This window comes from Pogona vitticeps, chromosome 1 (assembly GCF_051106095.1).
Source record: "Pogona vitticeps strain Pit_001003342236 chromosome 1, PviZW2.1, whole genome shotgun sequence".
NCBI classification, from domain to species: domain Eukaryota; kingdom Metazoa; phylum Chordata; class Lepidosauria; order Squamata; family Agamidae; genus Pogona; species Pogona vitticeps.
Window position 1 is genome coordinate 31,194,942 of NC_135783.1, and position 14,913 is coordinate 31,209,854.

At 43.5% G+C, this 14,913-nt stretch overlaps 1 long non-coding RNA gene across 1 annotated transcript; it reads right to left on the reverse strand.

Moving 5' to 3' along the window:
- Positions 1–738: 738 nt before the first annotated feature.
- LOC144585784 (uncharacterized) lies at positions 739–4,940 on the reverse strand. The gene is made up of 2 exons (XR_013540337.1): positions 4,309–4,940; positions 739–892 (listed from the first exon to the last, which is right to left on the reverse strand). It is a non-coding gene; the product is annotated as an uncharacterized LOC144585784 (long non-coding RNA).
- Positions 4,941–14,913: the final 9,973 nt, after the last annotated feature.

Sequence of the window (14,913 nt, forward strand, 5' to 3'; positions counted from 1 at the left end):
AATCATAGATCCCATCTGGGCCACAGATAATACTGGAAAAATTAAGGCTCCTTCAGGTGACTACTTTGCAGTGCCCCAGAAACTGGGATCTGAGCCACAAATAAATTCACATGATTTTATCACAAATTAGGGATTCACAAGATCATCCCCAAATCACTCTCCACTTCCACTTCCTGCATTGTAACAATGGTATGAGGTTAGACTGTAAACTTATTTCAACATACATATTCGCTCCCCACTTGCACTCTGCAAAGAACTGTCCATGGTCTATGCTTGCTGATGGTGGTGATGATGAAGCAGCAGCTTGCCAGGTTGCAGAGAATGAGCTGCTGTGCTAGGAAATGTCTGTGTTCCCCTGAATCTCCAGGCCAGGCAGACAAATCTCAGGGCCCATTTGGGAAGGAGAAAACAAGCCCCACTTATTGTTACAGGGTGGACACAGTGCTTGCATACACCCCTCCTATTCTCTGAGTTGGCACCAGGGCTCATTAGCTTCCTGTATCTATTGGACATTGGAGGTTGTACAGGAGACCCGAAATAACTATCTCACTCTCTCACACTGATGCAGACACATTATTCTGCCATTGCTGGAGAGGCTCCTGCCTCCTGTGACATCACAAGGCCCCACACCATGACTTCACAAAGACCCACCCCAGGCATTGTGCCCCAGATATAATTAAAGGGATGGGGGAAGATCCTCCCGTGACAGCCCCTGACAAACAGGACAACACTCAAAACTATTCTTGAAAAATACTTTTATTGCTTTTTGAAAAGAGGTTAAATGGGTATCCCGGGTATCCCGGTCCTCAGCGGAGACAGCCAGGCTCAGCTCCAGCAGAACGCCTGCCTTCTGGTCCCTCGCATCACCCTGGAGAAGAGGAGGCTTCTGGCCCTGCAAGAGAGAGAGAAAGAGAAAAAACCAACTAAGGGGCGAGCTCGTCCACTGGCTGTCAACCGGCTCCAACCCAGACGTATCCACCTACCAATGTTCGGGCAACTTCATCCCGAAGTTCTGCCTGTCAACTTCCACTGGCTTCCACCAGGAATATCCACCCGTTCATCTCTTCCACTCCGCTTCTGAAGCCGGCCTCCGCCAGCTCCCGAGTGCTTGGGTCACACACACTCCCCAGCGATATCCCCAGGGAATATCAGCCGGCTCTTTCACACACACATTCACACACACATTCACACACCATCCAGTCCCCCCGACACACACACACATTCACTCCCCCTCCGACACACGCCCAGGCTTCCATCCACTGATATCCACACAGCTTCCACCAACTGGTTTCAGGAGGCCAACTTCCACCAGCTTCATCCGCCCACCTCTGCCAGCATCCACCTTGCGGCTTCAACCAGCGTCCGCGGGCAGATTCCACCAGCTTCTGTCTGCCAACGTCCACCAACTTCCCTCCGGTCCATCGCCCGACATCAGCCAGCTTCAAGCCATGGATCTCCGCCAGCATCGAGCTATGAACTCGCAAGCCCACTTAGCAAGTTTAGAACTTGCCTTGGGCAGAAGGGTTGGGTCCCCACCAGCAGCAGCAGCAGCAGCAGCAACAACAGCAGCAGCAGCAGCAGCAGCAGCAGCAGCAGCAGCAGCAGCAGCCTCCGCTCTCTCTGCTGGACTGCCCTCTGGCCACTCGCCTCCCTTCTCGTCTCCTGCCCTGCCCAGCAGCCCCTTTTATATGCCAGCAGAGAGGTGGGGCCCCTGTGAGGTCACAAAAGACCCAGGAGGATGCAGTTGGGTTCCCAAGGCAGCAGCAGTAGCACCCCCCTCGGGATTGGCTGAGTCCTGGAGGTGATGTCAACAATGCCTCTGATCATGTGATTCACCCACAAAAGCTTGCATTTTATATGATTTTATATATTTTTAATTAGTGGCCTATAAATGTATCCCCTGTCACCAAACCCTCTGATTGTTAAATCTCCCCATGTTGGCCTTCTAGGCTGGCACTCCAGAAAGTTATCTTCCAGCATTTGCAACAAAAGGAGCTTTACTAAGCTCTTAGCTAGGAAAAAAATTGAAAGTAATAAATGAATAAGGATGAGGACAGTCACACAATGCAGCCTTTGACCCTTTTGGGGGAGGGGTTCTCTTTTTTTTGCTTCTTTTTGAACATTTTTTCTTGCCTTGCCATGAAAAAGATATTATAAGGAGCCCATTTAAAAAAACTGTTTGAAACACATGCCTGTATTTTAACACCATCCCTGCACCATCAAAGATGCAGCTGTGTTTCAAAGATGTTCCCAGCCTTTGGAACTCCCTCCCACTGGAAGCCATCTTTGCTGTCCTTCCACAAGCAGGCAAAGATCTTCCTCATTAGGCAAACTTTCCCTTATTGACTGGCTGCCTGGGTTGGGATTTTGAATTGACTGTTCTGCCTTATTGCTCTGAATGTGTTTTTGGTTTTGCTTTTGTGTACTTTTTTTAATGGGGTATTTGTTCCTGTAAACTTTTTCCAGCACCTTTTAAAGCTTGGCTGTCAGGGGACTGAATCTGCAACTTCCTGCATGCATGCCAGACTTGGATGCCAGCCTTTGAACAGAGCTGCTCCTGTCACGTTCTCCACTGCTGATGCCATCATTGGCCTTATGTGGTCTTAGGTTATAGATTCCTGGCAATAAATTTAACTATTATAGGTTCTGCTGGAGGCGGCCCCTGCGTTTGCGCGGGAAGGATAGTTGGAGGCAGTTCAGAATTTTGAAAACTACTTTTTAAATTTTTTTAATAAGTTTAACTCAACAGTCTCAAACGAGTCCATCAAACTTAACTCGGGTAGAATCCTGCGACTCCTTACTTTAACATCAGATGTCCTTAGATCACTCCTTATAGAGGGGCCAGACCAAACTGCTCTCGATCCGTCATTGACCTCAACAGGGTTCTCCTCACAGCACAGACTGTCCCACAGCATGAGTGTCTCACCCAGTCCCCCTCGCGTGGTGGATGGAGTAAAGAGGGACTGGGACAGATCACCTTCCTCCCCACACACTGATTGCATGGGTATACAACCACAGTCCATTCTAAGGGTTCTAGATCTTCTCCCCTCGCGTGGCAGTCTTTGGGGTCCGGTAACAGACCTCCTCCAAGCTGGAGGTTCGGAAAGTCCTTCATTAATCCATGTAATTTCTCCTGCCTGTAGCTTAGCTCGGTTTGCACAGCCTGGTCTCTTCTCTCAGGCTGCTCTCCGCCCATTACAATTCTAAAACTCTGTGCACTTTCCCCTTCTTTTATAACATCCTCCCAGACAATCAGGTCCAGCTCCTCCCTCTTCTCATCAGCCAGACACACCTCCAGTGATCCTTTCCATTCCTCTCTCTCCCAGTCTATCTCTACCAATATGCCTTCTACGCAGCTACGACTTCCCTCCGGAATCTGTTCAGTGGAGGACAGCACACTGGCCTTCTCTCCTTCACATAGGTGCTTGCATACTGGTGTTTGAGTAAGGTTTGCCCTAGCTAATTGAAAGGTGCCAAGGAATGTCTCCAATACTTTGGCCATCTCATGAGAAGACTCCCTGGAAAAGATCCTGATGCTGGTTGTGTGAAGGCAAGAGGAGAAGGGGATGACAGAGGACGAGATGGCTGGACAGTGTCATTGAAGCAACCAACATGAATTTGACCCAACTCTGGTAGGCAGTGGAAGACAGGATGGCCTAGCATGCTCTGGTCCATGGGGTCACAAAGAGTCCGACAAGACTTAACAACTAAACAACAACAAAAAGGAGTGTCTGGGTCACATGCCTGGTCATGTGCCTGATTTGTGCAACCATGATGTACCCCAGCACTTCATCAATCAGCATCAGGTAGCCATGGCAAATTACAAATCTTATGCAAGTGCCAATAGGATTCCAGTTAAAATGTCTCTGGACATTTTTCTTGCCCTTGCCATGAAAAAGATATTATAAGGAGCCCATTAAATTTTTTTCTTGCCCTTGCAAAGAGCAAGCCCCAGAATCCGCATCCTGCATGTACCTCAAAAGGAACTTTCCTAAACTCTGAGCCAGATGTGCTGCAAAAGCACGAAAGGAGACCGAGGGGGGAATGCATAAATGAATATGCAAGGACACAGTCACAAATATGTAGCCCTTGACCAAGGTCCAAAGGGGGAGATTGATGTAGGAAAGCAAACATAGACGTACAGTACTAGCTCGTCTTAAATCACGACTTAATTTTTTCCTCAACATGGAGTAGCTCTCGTGTTCCTGATCGGAGGAAGACTGAACCCTAGAGGGCGCTGTAGAAGCAAACCATAGTCTAAGCATAACAGGAGGAAATCTAGGACTGGAAGCGGGAGGGAGGGATTACCTTTGAATAGTGCGAGATGTCCCTTCTCGCACCCTGTTGACCCTTTACGGCCCGACGTAGCACGCCCGGAAGCGCTGGTGGGTTGCATGTGGAAGATATGGGTGCTGCGGGCCCTGCCGTTGCTCCGGGGCTTGTATTTGTCTTCAATGTGGAAGGGATTGTCACTCTCGAATTGGACTTCTCCGCTACACTAGACACTGTTCCAAGACCTCTATTCAGAGCATGTTACCAATTGTAAGGAAGCTTACATACTTATAATCACATCTGCTCAGACACACGTTACTCCATAAAGTCCCATGTATATAAAAGATAGAGAACATCTGGCTCTTCAGTGTCTTTAGACTGCAAGTTCTATCAGTCCTAGTCAGCATAACTGACCATAAGGAATCTTTAAAGATGTAGTCCATCACCATTTGGACAGTCACATGTTCCCCATCTCTGATGTCCTTCTCATCAGGGATGGGGAAGGACATATTTTCTTCCTGTATACATTTCGACATATCAGGCAGCCAAAGAGAAGGCTCAAGCTCTTGTTGAGTGCCAATGGAGCATAAAGCTCCACCAGCACAGCAATGTAAGATCTCCTGCTTACACAAGCATTGCCCTTATGCACGGATGATCTGTGTTCTGAATAGCCAGCTGGCTTACACTTGAGCAAGAAGACTCAGGACATCTTTTCACACAAGAAATAAAAATCAGACTGCTTGCAATATGTCTGTTGCACAAAAGATTTGATTTCTGAAGGGTCCCAGATGAGATTACAATTACCGGGAAAACCTGTGTTTTCAAAGTGGGTACAATGCAGCAAACATTAGACCTGAAAAGCAGCACTTGAGTTGATGTCACTTATTTAGGATGGATGGATGGAGATGAGATTATCAGAAGTGTCTTGTTATTTTTGTTTTGTCTTGTGTAACAGTCAGGGGATCTAATTTCATTAAGGGCAGTTGCATCAGAAGGTCACTTCAGCATTTAAAATAAGTGAGAAATATTCTATGAGTATTTTAATACAGCTGTATATCATAGAAAAATAGCCACAAACATTGGACTTGGATTCAGAAAAAGAGTGAAGATGTAGACAGTATATTTCCCCTGGAACTGAAGCTCTGGAAAGGCCATCAGAAATATGTCAAAGAAGTTGAAAGGAAGAAAAGCAAATTCTAAACTAGTTAAGAGTAATCTTCTCTGTAGCTCACTTACCGTGTGACTGTTTCTGAAAGCTAAAGAGGAGGAGAAGGAGCAATTTGCCCCTACCAGCTGCTGTTATATCAACACATTAGAATGCCCACAGTTCCCATATGGTTAGCCACTCTCTTGGCATGATGTTTTTGGTGTTTGTAGAAAAGATACTAGGTTGGATCCAGAGTGAGGCACCTTGAAATAAAAAGGACATGTTATTAATGGTACTTCCACCCAATGTTCCCTGTAAGTTGTACACATGCTTGCTTGCCCAGAGCTCTGTTGGGGTTGTGCACGGGTAGCTGGCACCAGGTTGTTTACTCCCTTTCAAATCTATCCCCACCCACCCCCAAGCAGACAGAGAGAGCAGCGGTAGAGAAACGTAGAGGAAACGTTGCTTCCATCCATTCCAATGGGTCTATGCTAAGTACGACAAAATTCAGCACTAATCCCAACTTTAAATAGACCCACTGAACACAATGGGATTTCACAAGGCTTGACTAACATATCTTATTCATTTCAATTGAAATGACATAATAATTGTAACTGTAAACACTGGGTTTCAGTATATGTTTCGATTCAGCCTACTATTTCCTATCTGGAGCATCCACTTTTTGGACCCTCTGGTTTCTGGCACAGTTTTTTTCACCAGACATTATCTCCTGCAAACATTAAGGGATGTTCGTACATGTACTCTTGATTCCTAAAAACTTCAAATCTTCGAAAGAAGCACAAAAAAACTGGACTCTTTTCTCAACTATACCTTTAAACAATATATCACTACTAGATAATTATGCACAGAGGGGGGAAATGCCTGATAGATATATTGAAGAGCAGTGGTTTAGACAGCATGAAAATTAAGTAGCACATTTGTCCTTCCATAATTTCTCCTCAAATTATGATACAAGACTTAAAAGATCCTAGTCTATAAATTTCTGATTTAATCAAACTATGATATATGGTGGTGAAGCAGAGTGTCTAACTTAGCAATGGAAATAAGGGAAGCTGTGTTGGAACATAGCAAGAAAACAACTGAAAGGTGTGCACATCTCCCGTGGCCCCCTCCATAATGACTCAACGAGTCCTTACAGGAAAAAAAATGTAATGGAACTCCTTAAAGGGCCAACAGGACCAAACAACAAACTTAAGAACTTTAGAACACCAGGGAGTTGACTTCACTCTCTAAGTCCTTCGAAGAAGAGAAATCACTTACCAGTTTTTGACTGGGAGGAGCACAGCCAGTTCCAGGACAGCTCTACAGTGCACCAGACATGGAGCACAGCCAAACAGGTGCTGTATGCAGTCAGTCATGTGGTGTGGGCTCCTTCTCCTGCTACGCCTCCATAGTTCCCACCAGTGGCAGCTGCCCTATAGATGTGGTATCCTCTCAAGAGGCACAGCCAAACTCAACCTGGACCTAGTTAGCTTCTCTGGTATAGCCCGGCAGAGAGGGAGGAGGTACAGACCAGTGGTCTGGGTGTGAGTAGGCCAACCAGGAGCTCTCTGCTGTGGGCAGCTTGACCCTGTTGCTTCCTCTGTCAACAGCATGCCTCTCTGATTCTCGTGCCTCTGAACCTTGGGCAGCCTCTTCAGGTGGCACCAGGTACTCCACCCAGTGTCCGGCATCGGGATCATGGGAGTGGATGTTCTCCCAGCCATCCATCGAGAACTATGGCAATGGCAGTAGTACCTCTTGGGTCTTGAACATCTCCCAATCCACAGTGCCAACCTTCTCTCCTCCTTAAATCCCATCCTGGCCATTGCTATACCTGTGTTTTCAAGGGTGTCATCCATGTGTCTGCTGCCAATGCCCCAGTCCACAGGTGAACTGGAAGTCAGGAATCTCGTCTTGACTCTCAGGGTGATGGAGAACCCAATCTCACAGTTACGGGTGATCAGGGCCGGTCCTGGCAAGGAATCTTTGACCAAAGTCTTCAAGCATGGTGAAAGCAAGAGAACAGGCAATGGCTCATTCACATTCTGGAGCCTGGTGCAGAAAAACCATGGACAGACTCTTTCAGAAAAAAATATTAATAAAAATATAAGAGATTATTTCCACTCAGAGCAAGATTTTAAGTCTCTCTCTCTCTCTCCCTCCCTCCCTTCCCCTCCCTCCCTCTCTGATCCTCCTTTGGAGCTTGGGAAAGTTACTATTTGGACTACAATTCCCAGAATCCCCAGCGAAATTGGGAAGTTTAGTGGGAAACAAAATTGCAGCCAATGATCATTCTCTCAAAAATGTGCTTTGTATGATACACATTTATATGCAGGTGACCACATTGGCCCTTTTGAAGTGGGCTGGTGCAGTCTAAACAGGGTCACCTGAGGTCACAGGGAGGAACAGTATGCCATTTGGTGTAATCCTTGCATCCAAACAGCATAGCAACCTCAAGCAACCCTATTTAGTACAGCCTCTTCTGCTGTCAACTTCCAATATTGAGAAGTGGCTTAATAAATGAGTCAATTCAGGATATCAGCAAAGTTGACACTTTCCATGTTCCTCTGAAGAGAGGGAGGAGACTATTTTTCTTTTGCCTCTGTTAGGCCATTGCTGGTGCTCCAAATCACTTAAATTTTTCAAAATGTTCTCTGCCTTTGGGTGAAGTCCCGATAGAAACTGTGTTTGCAGGCAGTTTCTAGATTAGCACTTCACACAAAGGCAGATAAAATATTTTTATATTTAATTTAAGTGATTCAGCATATCAGCGATAATCTAGCTGAAGCAAGAAAAGTCGCTCCCCTTGCCTCTCCACAGAGGAGAGGGGAAATGTTCAATTTGCTTAGGTATATCCTGAAGAGACTCATTTATTAAGCTACTTCACAATACTGTGAAGAAGCTTAATTCACAGTGGAATGAGTCTTGGCAGCTTCGACTGCTGCAAGGCTCAATTTTGGTGCGTTCAGTGTCACACAGACCTTCTGAAAGGCTAAAGCTATCCCTCTAATCTTGTTTGACTGCATGCAGTCACAGGGCTCCTGCGAATGGGAACCGAGATAAAGCTAGATAAACCGCACAGAAGCTATTTAAGTACATACTGCCTAACATGGCAGTTACATTCACCTCAGTCTTTTGGTTTTTGATGCTGCTGGATATGTGGAGGTGTTTGGGAGGTAAGACTTAATGTGTACATCCATCTTCATTTTAGAATTTTTGCAACCTCACATGAGGAGCCTTGTAGCGCAGTGGTTAAACTGCTGTACTGCAGCCAAAACTGTGCTCATGACCCAGGATTCAATCCCAAGTAGCCGGTTCAAGGTTGACTCAGCCTTCTATCCTTCCGAGGTTGGTAAAATGAGTACCCAGGTTGCTGGGGGGGATAAATATGTAGCCTGCATAATTAACTTGTAAACTGCACAAAGCGTGCTTTAAGTGCTACAGGGTGGTATATAAACAACACGCTTTTGCCCCTAATAGATTTGCCTAGAAGGGAACTTTCTGGGTTTGGGTGACTGACAATCTACCCAGCACTAACCAATAATTCCTTCCCTGCCTCTGAATTGAAAGACAGCCCATCCTCTCTGCTCTGTCTCTCCCCCCCACCCCCGTTGTCTAGAAACAGTTGGTGAGTCTGTTGGCATCTGTTGCTGGAAGCAGGCATGTTTTATTAATTTGCTGTTTGATTTGTTCACAACTGTAAATAAAAAATGGTTTTTCTTTTTACTTCAAATATCTTAGAGTAAGTAATTGAGACTGTAAGTACCAGTTGATGAGGAAAAGGGGTGGCCTAATCTGGGGAACCTAAAGCTATTCTGCTCTGTAAATCCCTGCACTGTTGCTGCACAACTAGAGGAATTTAACCAGAAATTCAAAACTCTGCAACACTTCACACTACCATCTAACTTTGCACTTGTCTAGATGAATGCCTGAGTAAAACTTAAGTAGCAATAAATTGTCACAGGTACCAGAGAAAAATAGATTCACTGTAATTCACAATGGAATGAAATAGCTCACTTACTACTGTTGAAGGAAGAGAATAACAATTCTCCCAAACAAACTCCCCAAAATACTCCCAAACGAACTGCACGAGAGCACAGAGTTCTGACTCCTGTCCTTTGAAGATGCCGGCCTCAGAGACTGGTGAAGCATTAGGAAAAACAACCTTCAGAACACGGCCAAAGAGCCCGAAAACCCCACAAGAACCAGAATAATAATTATTATGTGCTGTCAGGTCAATTCCGACTTACAGTGAACTTTCTAAGCATAAAGGGTTCAGAAATGGTTTACCAGTTCCTCCTCCTGGTGGCATTCTGGGTCTGCACAGCGTACCCAAACCCTCACCGATGGCAGGGCATGTAGCATCATCAGCTGCTCATTTTCCATATTATCTCAGCTGGGCCTTTTCCTGGTAAACACAGAGGGGGGATTTGAACTCCCGCTGATGGTTCTGCAGCGAAGTGCTCCAACACACTGAGCTATATCTCTTTAGACACAACTGTCCATCAATATGGCTCTAACCATGTGATTTGTTTCTTTAACAGGGGAAATTCATTTGCTTCCAAACCACCAAGAAAGACTAATACAGTTCTCTGAACCTCTTTACAGCTTTGTATGGAAGATATTGAATATCCCTTGATAAAAGAGATGCATCTCGACGTATGTAAGGAACTATATGTCTTTTTTCTCTAGCAGTCTTACTAACTACACCATGAAGAAGAAGAATATAAATATGAGAATCAATGCTGAGAAGCTTTTAGGACATTATATGTCAAGATAAATATGAGATACAGGGAGGAAATCAGATACAGGAAAATCTTTCAGGTGTTTATTGCAAATACAATCCTTCCAATTATCTGCTACAGTATTTCCTTATGCATGATGAGCTATAGCTCAAGAGCCTCGTGGCGCAGTGGTTAAAGCGCTGTACTGCAGCTAAAACTGTGCTCACGACCTGGGGTTCAAATCCCAGGTAGCCGGCTCAAGGTTGACTCAGCCTTCCATCCTTCCGAGGTCGGTAAAATGAGTACCCAGCTTGCTGGGGGGGCAATGTGTAGCCTGTATAATTTTAAAAATTGTAAACCGCCCGGAGAGTGCTTGTAGCGCTATGGGGCGGTATATAAGTCCAATAAATAAATAAATAAATAGTGTGGCTGGCATATCAATACATGGTCCAAATTAATACCAATGTACACAGTTGAAGAAAATAAAGTGAAGGTACCACGGGACATCTTAGGATGAAGTTGGAGAAATACCTCCAGCTAGGATAGTGATAAAGTGGAAGGCAAGTTAGAGGCACAAAGTAATTGTCACATTTTTCTCTTCCTGGGCAAAGGGCCGTTTCTGAAGGCTAACCATTTGCTTTACTTTATCTGCTGTCAGCTCAGGAAGTGAGGTGAAAAGGGTGGGAAAAATCACAAGAAACTGATTGACTTGAGAACATGTGGTATGATGTTATAATAACTTCAGTGGGTCTCATTCCCCAGTTAAGTTTTCTCAGATTAGCTGCTTTATTAAATAACTTGACTTGTCAGATTCACCTATCTTGTAAAGAAAATGTACAAACAGAGGCAATTACTGTACTGGACAAATTACTTTTTGGGACAACAAATCCCAGAATCTTCAAGCTAGCATAACAAGTAGCCATGCTGACTGGGGTGCTGGGTAGCATGAACAAGTTCATTCCCGTTCATAAAGATAGGCTTCTTCTATCTTCTGTGATGAAATTGTCAGCCAGACAAGAGAAGGATTTGTTGCACCTTACATTCTTGGCAGACTTGGACATTCAAGAAATATCGGAATTCTATATGTTTCCCATTGCTCCAATATATCTCTTCTTTGAGTATTTGGTAATACTAAAGATCTTTGGTTTGTGTTAAATGGCATCACGTTGCATATGAGCTATAGTGATCCTAAGAGGGTTTTCAATTTGAAATGGGCATGAACCACTGCATTCCAGTTCATAAAGGTGGCCACACAGGTCCTGAGGCTCCCTTCCCCCACCTCCTCAGTCCATCGGCCACACACCAGGCCCAGCAAATTGGTTCATGGGAGCAAACTGGGGCAAATTGGTTCATGTCCATCTCTAGTGCTGGGAGCATAGTTCAAATAAAGTGTGATGTTTCTTTTTGTGCTCTGGCCACAGGTCAGTTGTTCTCAAAATATTTTCTGGCACAAGATTTGGAAGGAACAGATTTCCCACTCAGATCAAAACCAAGACAACCTCCTTTATAGCCACTCGTTTGTTATTTAGTATGTCGGTGATACAATATAAATTCTTCTAAATAACTTTCCGTGAGAGGCAAACACCTTTCTCTTCAGGCAAGCTATCTCTCAGTGCTAGATGAGTGGCATTTTAAAACAGGTTGTTGGGCTTTACTGCTTTGAAAGCCAGAGGTCCGTATACCTTTTACGGTACAAGTTTCAATGGAATAGATCTAAAAATTGGGCTAAAAATTTTGGGTACAATATTGAATCAGAGAAATGACAGAAATTGTGCAATAGAAATTGTAAAATAAGAATGGTGACTTCGTATAAAGAAAATCTTTATAAAATGCTTTATAGATGGCACTTACCACCTGCCAGAATTGCAAAAATGTTTCCAAATATGTCTAGTAAATGTTAGAAATGCGAACAAAAAGTGTTGTTGTTGTTTAGCTGTTCAGTCGTGTCCGACTCTTCGTGACCACATGGACCAGAGCACGCCAGGCCCTCCTATCCTCCACTGCCTCCCGGAGTCGTGTCAAATTCATGTTGGTTGCTTCGATGACATTGTCCAACCATCTCGTCCTCCGTCATCCCCTTCTCCTCTTGCCCTCACACTTTCCCAACATAAGGGTCTTTTCCAGGGAGTCTTCTCATGAGATGGCCAAAGTATTGGAGCCTCAGCTTCAGGATCTGTCCTTCCAGTGAGCACTCAGAGTTGATTTCCTTCAAAATGGATAGGTTTGTTCTCTTTGCAGTCCAGGGGACTCTCAAGAGTCTCCTCCAGCACCACAATTCAAAAGCATTAATTCTTTGGCGGTAAATGTTGGAAATGCGAACTAAAGGTAGGCACCTATTATCATGTATAGTGGACATGTGAAAAATACTGGACTATTAAATACACACATGATTGGTTAAAATGCTTAAAAATTGTATAGATTTCTCTTTTTTTAGTTCTTCTTTTATATTTATTTTGTTTTTACCTATAATGCTTGCACGGATTAACACAGCTGCCTCTTCTAAAACCGTGTTGAATGTGTCTTTGTTGTTGATTTTGTTAGCCATTTTTTAGTGTAGTATTTGTTTGATACTTTTTAGTATTTGTATACTGACTGTTCTTACCTTTAAATGCTGTCTGTTAACGATGTAAGCCACCTTGGCTCGTTTTTAATGAGAAAGACAGGGTAAAAATATTTTAAATAAATCAACCAACCAACCAACCAATCAATCAAGAAATCATGTATAACCTGTTACCTACCAATGGAAAGATTTTACATTAAAAACCATTTTGCTGGGTGCTTGTAAACATTCAGGATGAAACAAAGAACTTTGAACAGTTACTGTTGTTGCTTCTGGCATCTCTCCTTTCAGGAATTTCAAGTTTTAAACAGTTTATGTGTATTAAAGACTTTTTTTTTTTTAAAAAAAAAAAAACAGTCTGAAAAACTGCTCAATTCAGTACTGTGCAATAAAGTCATAACTGTTGATTTAAAAAATGTATGCCTTTCTTTTCCATTGTCATAACAACCTAAAATGAGAGCTGCTCGTGTCTGTATATGAATTCATTATGGAATGTCACAATTAATTATGACAATTTAAAGAACAGCCTTTTAAAAAGGAGAAATAATAATTGATAATCGAGGGTAAGCAGGCATGGAAAATTTGACAGAACAAAACCAGTGTAAAAGAATTAGAGATTTACATGAAAACTGGTTTTGCATCTCTGCAAAGATAAATCATTTTAATATCATTTAATAATCATAACAATTGGTTGCAATCTATTGCCTTTTTCTGTTTCCCTCCCCCCCTCCTTTTTTTTTGCATTGCTTATGGTCATCAGGCATCACAAAAACAACAACCAAGACCCACAATACAGAGCAAGAATAGCACAATAGATTTTGCTGCCTAAGGCGAAATAGCAGAGAGTGGTGGTATATAAGGAGCATCTTTCCTTTTGCTCTCCCATTCCACATACAAGAGCTGATCAGGAGGTCTGAGGAAGTGGACTTGTCCATGAAATCTCACATTAAAATATAGCGGCTAGTCTTTAGGATGCCACAACATTTTTGTCTTTATTTTTTATTTTTCTTTCATTTTTGTCTAACTTGCTAGCGCAGACTAACACAGCTACCTCTTCTAAAACTAAGAATAGAATAGAATAGAATTCTTTCATTATTCTTTAAGGTGTTCCTGGTATTACCAATTTATTCTAGGGAGAAATTAATATGTGATTTCCTGCACGGGGAGGGATTAGATGAAGGTGAAATTTCGCACGTGTGTTCATACTGCACATGCAAACATGAATAGACATTCCATATATAACAGAAGACAGACATTTGATGGTACATTTATGTTAAGATTGATACTTGAAAATATATATATATGTGAAACAATATGAAACAATATTTGAAGCAGTGCAACAATATTTGAAATAGTAAAACAATAGATGAGCTATGGGTGCAAACCACTGATTGGGTGGTTTGTGCTGGTTCAGAGGTTAGGTGTTTCTAGCCTGCACCTTCCAGTGGGTGGCCACTTAGAGGCTGGAGTGCTGCCTCCAACCACAGAACACTTGTTGGGCCAACCACCAAGCCATCTCTGCAATAGATTACAGAAGCCCTGGTCAACTGCCATGGATCCATCATTGTTGGCCCCAGCTCCTCTATCATTACTGTCCCCATGGGAAGCAATGGTGAAAGATTAGTGTTCTGCACTTGAGCAAGAAATCTGGGTTCCTGTTCACATGTAAAGCCTATACACGATGTATCTCTTCTTCAGATTTATTGTCACTTGGCAGAGGGTCTGGGCCAGATTCTTGGTTTTAACCATATTAACAAAGCTGGATTTTATAATGATTGAACAGATGCCCTACTCATAGAATCATGGAATCACAAAGTGCTGGGCATGAAAGGGGTGGCCAACCCCCTACTAATGCAGGTAATCCACAGTGTAGCAACCCAGATGTATGGCCATCCAAAAATTATTTACGTAATAACGTCCAATGCAGGAAGACCTATAATTTCATCAAGGCAGCTCTACTGCTCAACAGCTCTCACTAGAAACTAGATGTTAACAACCATGAGCCAAACGTCACTGTATGACAGTGCATTAGTAAGATCATACAACCTACTGTCATGTTTCTGAGCTTCTCCTAAACTACATCTGGGGGGGGGAGGGAAATACCTTCAGTGAAAAGTCTGCTGGTATTATTTCCAGAATATTTGATTAACTGACATAAGTACTATTTCATCATCCTTAGTAGCTCCCCCCCCCCAATTGACATGACA